Here is a 6,034-nt window from a genome sequence, read left to right on the forward strand (position 1 = left end):
ATCCACTTTTCCACAGACTGGAGCAGTATCCTCTTATTCATGTTTCAATCGCGCAGTGCAAGATGCTAGAGATCATGGAGAGGATCAGGCAGGGAGGGGCATCGTACAGAGTCAGAGTTGCTTTCAGCAAAATGACACCTCTTTTTTTCCAAACTGTGTACATAAATTAACAAAACGGGCAATGTCTTTCCACCTCTAAATTTAATAGGAGGGTGAACTGATATTAACGATCAGTTGTGATTGCAACACAAAACTCCCATTTAATATCATGCATAAATGAACAGTAAAATAGGAAGCAGTGCTGATGTGGCACGCCACAAGGCTGACTGCTCGCTCATGGCTCTGCTCACAGCTGGCTCGTTGGTCTAGGGGTATGATTCTCGCTTTGGGTGCGAGAGGTCCCGGGTTCAAATCCCGGACGAGCCCCGTTTTGTTTTGGATACATTTAAACGCTCCTTTCGCACCCTGAGCAACAATCACAACCCAAGACCAAGAAGCCATCTATGAGCAGTGGCAAACTATCACCCAACTGCAGGAAGGATCGACTGAAAAGCGCTCATATTTTTTTCACATCAATAGAGGAAGGGCAGTAAAAAACACACGCGAGAAAGATACACTGAAAAGGCGTCATATCAAAAACAAGAAGAAGAGCGTGTGAGTGGTCTAAAGACGTGGGGCTTGCAGGATTAAGCCACTCCAAAGATCACACGCAGTCTTGGTTGGACAGGGGCATGCAAACAAATTATGTAATAGTTGTTCCAAGCCCTCGAGGTCTGTGAGTGCCTCATTTGGGAGGGGAGGAATTCACCTGTGTGTGATTCTGACCCATTGTGTGCAGGTGAAAAAATACGGATCCAAGAACGGGAGGAGGGATAAACCTGCTCCAAGGGATTCCTATATAGCTCAGTGCGGAGGGGTGAACCACTACATGAGAGATCCAAGGGATTCCTATACAGCTGGGCGGGGAGGGGTGGACCTGTACATTGGAGATCTGGTATAGTCCTATGGGATTCTTCAGGGAAGGATGAATATGGGAGATACAAGGGATTCTTATACAGCTGGGCGGGCAGGGATAAGAGATCTTATGTTCATATAGTGCTCAGTGGAGAAGGATGAACATGGGAGATCTGTGGGTTTCCTATACAGCTCGGTGGGCTGGGATGTACCTGTACATGGGAGATCTGCTATTTTCCTATTGGGCTCTGCAGGGAAGGATGGACATGGGTGATCCGTGGGATTCCGATACAGCTGGGAAGGGAGGGACGAACCAGTACATTGGAGATGTTATATTCCTATAGGGCTCTGCAGGGAGGGATGAACATGGGAGATCCAAGGGATTCCTATCCACTTGGCAGGGAGAGTTGGACCTGTACATGAGAGATCTGTTATATTCATATAGGGGTCTGCAGGGAAGGATGGACATGGGTTATCCGTGGGATTCATATACGGGTGGGCAGGGAGGGATGGACCTGTACATGGGAGATCTGAAATATTCCTATGGGATTCTTCAGGGAAGGATGAATATGGGAGCGCCAAGGGATTCCTACACGGGTGGGCAGGGAGGGATGGACCTGTACATGGGAGATGTGTTATATTCCTATTCTGCAGGGAAGGATGGACGTGGGTGATCCGTGGGATTCCGATACAGCTGGGCATGGTGGGATGAACCTGTACATGGGAGATCTGGTATATTCCTATAGGGCTCTTCAGGGAAGGATGAATATGGGAGATCAAAGGGATTCCTAAGCAGCTGGGTGGGGAGGGGTGGGCCTGTACATGGGAGATCTATATATTCCTATAGGGCTCTTCAGGGAAGGATGAATATGGGCGATCCAAGGGATTCCTATGCGGGTGGGCGGGGAGGGATGGACATGCACATGAGAGATCTGTATATTCCTCTTCAGGGAAGGATGAATATGGGAGATCCAAGGGATCCCTTCACAGCTGGGTGGGGAGGGATGGACCTTTACAGGGGAGATCTGGTATATTCCTATAGGGCTCTTCAGGGAAGGATGAATATGGGAGATCCAAGGGATCCCTTCACAGCTGGGTGGGGAGGGATGGACCTTTACATGGGAGATCTGGCATATTCCTATAGGGCTCTTCAGGGAAGCCTGAAAATGGGAGACCCAAGGGATTCCTATGCAGCTGAGCGGGGAGGGGTGAACCTGTACATGGGGGATCTGTTATATTCCTAAAGGTCTCTGCTGGGAAGGATGAACATTGGGGATCTGTGAGATCCATGTAGGGCTCAGTGGGAAGTGTGGAATATGTTCAATCCTATGTGTGCTATTCCTATACGGCTGTGCTCGGAGGGATGAGCAGACACATAGATGTGAGGGATTTCTGTAGGGATGCACGGGGAGGGATGTACATGCTAATGTGTGCAAATTCCATTCAGCTCTAAATTGAGGGATGAACTTATAAACGGGAGATCTCTAGAAGAATGAACATATACATGGGAGATCTGTGGGATTCTCATGGGGGTGGGGGGAAATGATATATAGTAGATGTGGGGGATTCTTAAAGGGCTCTGCGGAGAGGGATGAACCTGCACAGGGAAGATTTATGGGGTTTGTATATTGGCTCATCGGGAAGGGATTAACCTGTTCCTGGGAGATATATGGGATGAGGCCTATATGGCTTCGCAGGGAGGGATAACCCTGCACATGGTGATCAATGGGATTCCTATACAGTTCTGTGTGGAGAGATGAGCCGATAAATGACAGATATCTGAGGTCCCTTTGCTACCTTTGCAGGGATGGAGGAAACGAAACACAGGAGATATGGGGGATTCCTCTAGGGCTCTGAGGGGAATGGTGAGCCTTTAAACTGAAGATCCTTGGCATTCCTATTGAGCACGACGGACGGGATGAACCTGGGCATTCCTATATGCAAGATTCCTATTGGGCTCCACGGGGAGGGGTGAATCGGCTCCTGTGAGATATATTGGATGATGCATATGCAGCTTTGCCGGAAGGGATGAACCTGTAATTGGGAGATTTGGGGGATTTCCATACTAGATTTGCAAGAAGGGAGGAAACGATACATGCGAGATATGAGGGATTTCTAGATGGCTTAGCTGGGAATGTTGAACCTGTACACTGGAGATCCTTGGGATTTCTATAGGGCCCTGCGCAAGGGATGAACCTGTGCATTCCTAAATATGCGATTCCTATACGGCTCTGCAGGGGGGGATGAACCTGTAGATGGGAAATCTGGGGGATTCCCACACTAGAAAACCTTCATCTGTGGGTATTGGGCTCTTGGTGGAAAAGCGTGGAATCTGCAACAACAAAAAAAAAAAGGAAAGGGTCCCTGTCATGCGGATTGATACCTCTTAAGTACTAGGCCGAAGAAGAAGGCCGTTGAGGTAATGAAGGATTATCCAATGAGGAGATATAGTGAGGTCAACGTTCAGCCGCTAAACACTGGGGACAATTCCTAGCAAAACGTTTGCCAGCAAAAGAAAAGTGTATTCTAAAAATGGGAAAACTCTCAACGAAGGTAGAGGAGGGAGGAGGGCAAGGCAGAGTGCATGAAGTTCTGGGGCATTTGTACCGTGTACCTATTCCCCCCTGCCGCTTACGCTGCTTTGCACGGACCAGGCAACCATTAAGGGCGCTTCAGGTATAGGCAACGAGTACATGGGGATAGAGGGCACACTTGCCCCTGTTCTCCTCAAACAATGGGGGGGCAGGAGTATTATGTTGCCCCGTGGAGTTTCTACAACCACAAACCATGAAATATAAAAGATTCAGTGACATGCTCTTCGATATCACTGGGCGAAGCAGGGCTTCTGGCTCCTCCCGTGCGGGGCTCGGACTTAATAAAGCTTAGTACACAGCTTGCAAAATTAGCAAGTGTTGCTCATTTCAAAGGGGGAAGGCTGCATCATTGTCCCCTTAGCCTTGATTGGGGAGGTGTGTGAGTGGGGGACCGGCTTAAGCGGTTTGCGGGCATGGGAGAGGTAGGGAATACTAAAGCAGAATGCTGCAGACACACCTCAGCAGGTTAGGCGACTGTTGCTGAGGGGTTATATTTAGACATGCCATGCCTGTAATTCTATGGCTTTCTTCCATTTACTGCTGCTACATGTGCTGTAAAATGTGTGCTTTGGCCCTGGAGATGGAATTTGTGCCGTCATAGCGAAAATAAAAATTTCGTTTTGGACCCCGTTGCGAAAATCAATAGTTGGCACCCAAGAGCCCATGTAAAGAAATGTGTAATCAGAGCTCTATCTCCAAGGACCGGCTCGCTGCCCTTATTCCATTGAGCTCACCACATTAGGATTGCGATGTGTACATGCTCTGAGCAGCCCCAGTCCCTTATGCTGCACTCAATGGACTTGGATCTGTGAAAGATTCCACTCCCATCTCAGCACCTTGCTCTATGTGGGTCTGCTTCTTGGTCAATTGGTATGATTGTTGCTTTGGGTGCGATAGGGTTGCGGCTTCAAATCCTAAACTGCTGTTGTTTTATTGTGATAGAAGATTTAAATCTTGTGTTTATTTCGTATTTGGAAAGAGTCAAAAAAGAAGTGAGGGCTCGTCCGGGATTTGAACCCGGGACCTCTCGCACCCTAAGCGAGAATCATACCCCTAGACCAACGAGCCACTGCACAGCTGCTGTGCATAATTTCATAAGACTCTCAGATCCACTTTTCCACAGACTGGAGCAGTATCCTCTTATTCATGTTTCAATCGCGCAGTGCAAGATGCTAGAGATCATGGAGAGGATCAGGCAGGGAGGGGCATCGTACAGAGTCAGAGTTGCTTTCAGCAAAATGACACCTCTTTTTTTCAAAACTGTGTACATAAATTAACAAAACGGGCAATGTCTTTCCACCTCTAAATTTAATAGGAGGGTGAACTGATATTAACGATCAGTTGTGATTGCAACACAAAACTCCCATTTAATATCATGCATAAATGAACAGTAAAATAGGAAGCAGTGCTGATGTTGCACGCCACAAGGCTGACTGCTCGCTCATGGCTCTGCTCACAGCTGGCTCGTTGGTCTAGGGGTATGATTCTCGCTTTGGGTGCGAGAGGTCCCGGGTTCAAATCCCGGACGAGCCCCGTTTTGTTTTGGATACATTTAAACGCTCCTTTCGCACCCTGAGCAACAATCACAACCCAAGACCAAGAAGCCATCTATGAGCAGTGGCAAACTATCACCCAACTGCAGGAAGGATCGACTGAAAAGCGCTCATATTTTTTTCACATCAATAGAGGAAGGGCAGTAAAAAACACACGCGAGAAAGATACACTGAAAAGGCGTCATATCAAAAACAAGAAGAAGAGCGTGTGAGTGGTCTAAAGACGTGGGGCTTGCAGGATTAAGCCACTCCAAAGATCACACGCAGTCTTGGTTGGACAGGGGCATGCAAACAAATTATGTAATAGTTGTTCCAAGCCCTCGAGGTCTGTGAGTGCCTCATTTGGGAGGGGAGGAATTCACCTGTGTGTGATTCTGACCCATTGTGTGCAGGTGAAAAAATACGGATCCAAGAACGGGAGGAGGGATAAACCTGCTCCAAGGGATTCCTATATAGCTCAGTGCGGAGGGATGAACCACTACACGAGAGATCCAAGGGATTCCTATACAGCTGGGCGGGGAGGGGTGGACCTGTACATTGGAGATCTGGTATAGTCCTATGGGATTCTTCAGGGAAGGATGAATATGGGAGAGACAAGGGATTCTTATACAGCTGGGCGGGCAGGGATAAGAGATCTTATGTTCATATAGTGCTCAGTGGAGAAGGATGAACATGGGAGATCTGTGGGTTTCCTATACAGCTCGGTGGGCTGGGATGTACCTGTACATGGGAGATCTGCTATTTTCCTATTGGGCTCTGCAGGGAAGGATGGACATGGGTGATCCGTGGGATTCCGATACAGCTGGGAAGGGAGGGACGAACCTGTACATTGGAGATCTTATATTCCTAAAGGGCTCTGCAGGGAGGGATGAACATGGGAGATCCAAGGTATTCCTATCCACTTGGCAGGGAGAGTTGGACCTGTACATGAGA

At 48.2% G+C, this 6,034-nt stretch overlaps 2 non-coding genes across 2 annotated transcripts; both read left to right on the forward strand.

Moving 5' to 3' along the window:
- Nucleotides 1–354: 354 nt before the first annotated feature.
- Nucleotides 355–426, forward strand: TRNAP-UGG (transfer RNA proline (anticodon UGG)). The gene has a single exon. It is a non-coding gene; the product is annotated as a tRNA-Pro (tRNA).
- A 4,583-nt stretch (nt 427–5,009) lies between these two features.
- Nucleotides 5,010–5,081, forward strand: TRNAP-UGG (transfer RNA proline (anticodon UGG)). Its single transcript has one exon. It is a non-coding gene; the product is annotated as a tRNA-Pro (tRNA).
- Nucleotides 5,082–6,034: the final 953 nt, after the last annotated feature.

The sequence above is a fragment of the Ambystoma mexicanum genome, chromosome 12 (assembly GCF_040938575.1).
Source record: "Ambystoma mexicanum isolate Mex_15411 chromosome 12, UKY_AmexF1_1, whole genome shotgun sequence".
Lineage (NCBI taxonomy): Eukaryota > Metazoa > Chordata > Amphibia > Caudata > Ambystomatidae > Ambystoma > Ambystoma mexicanum.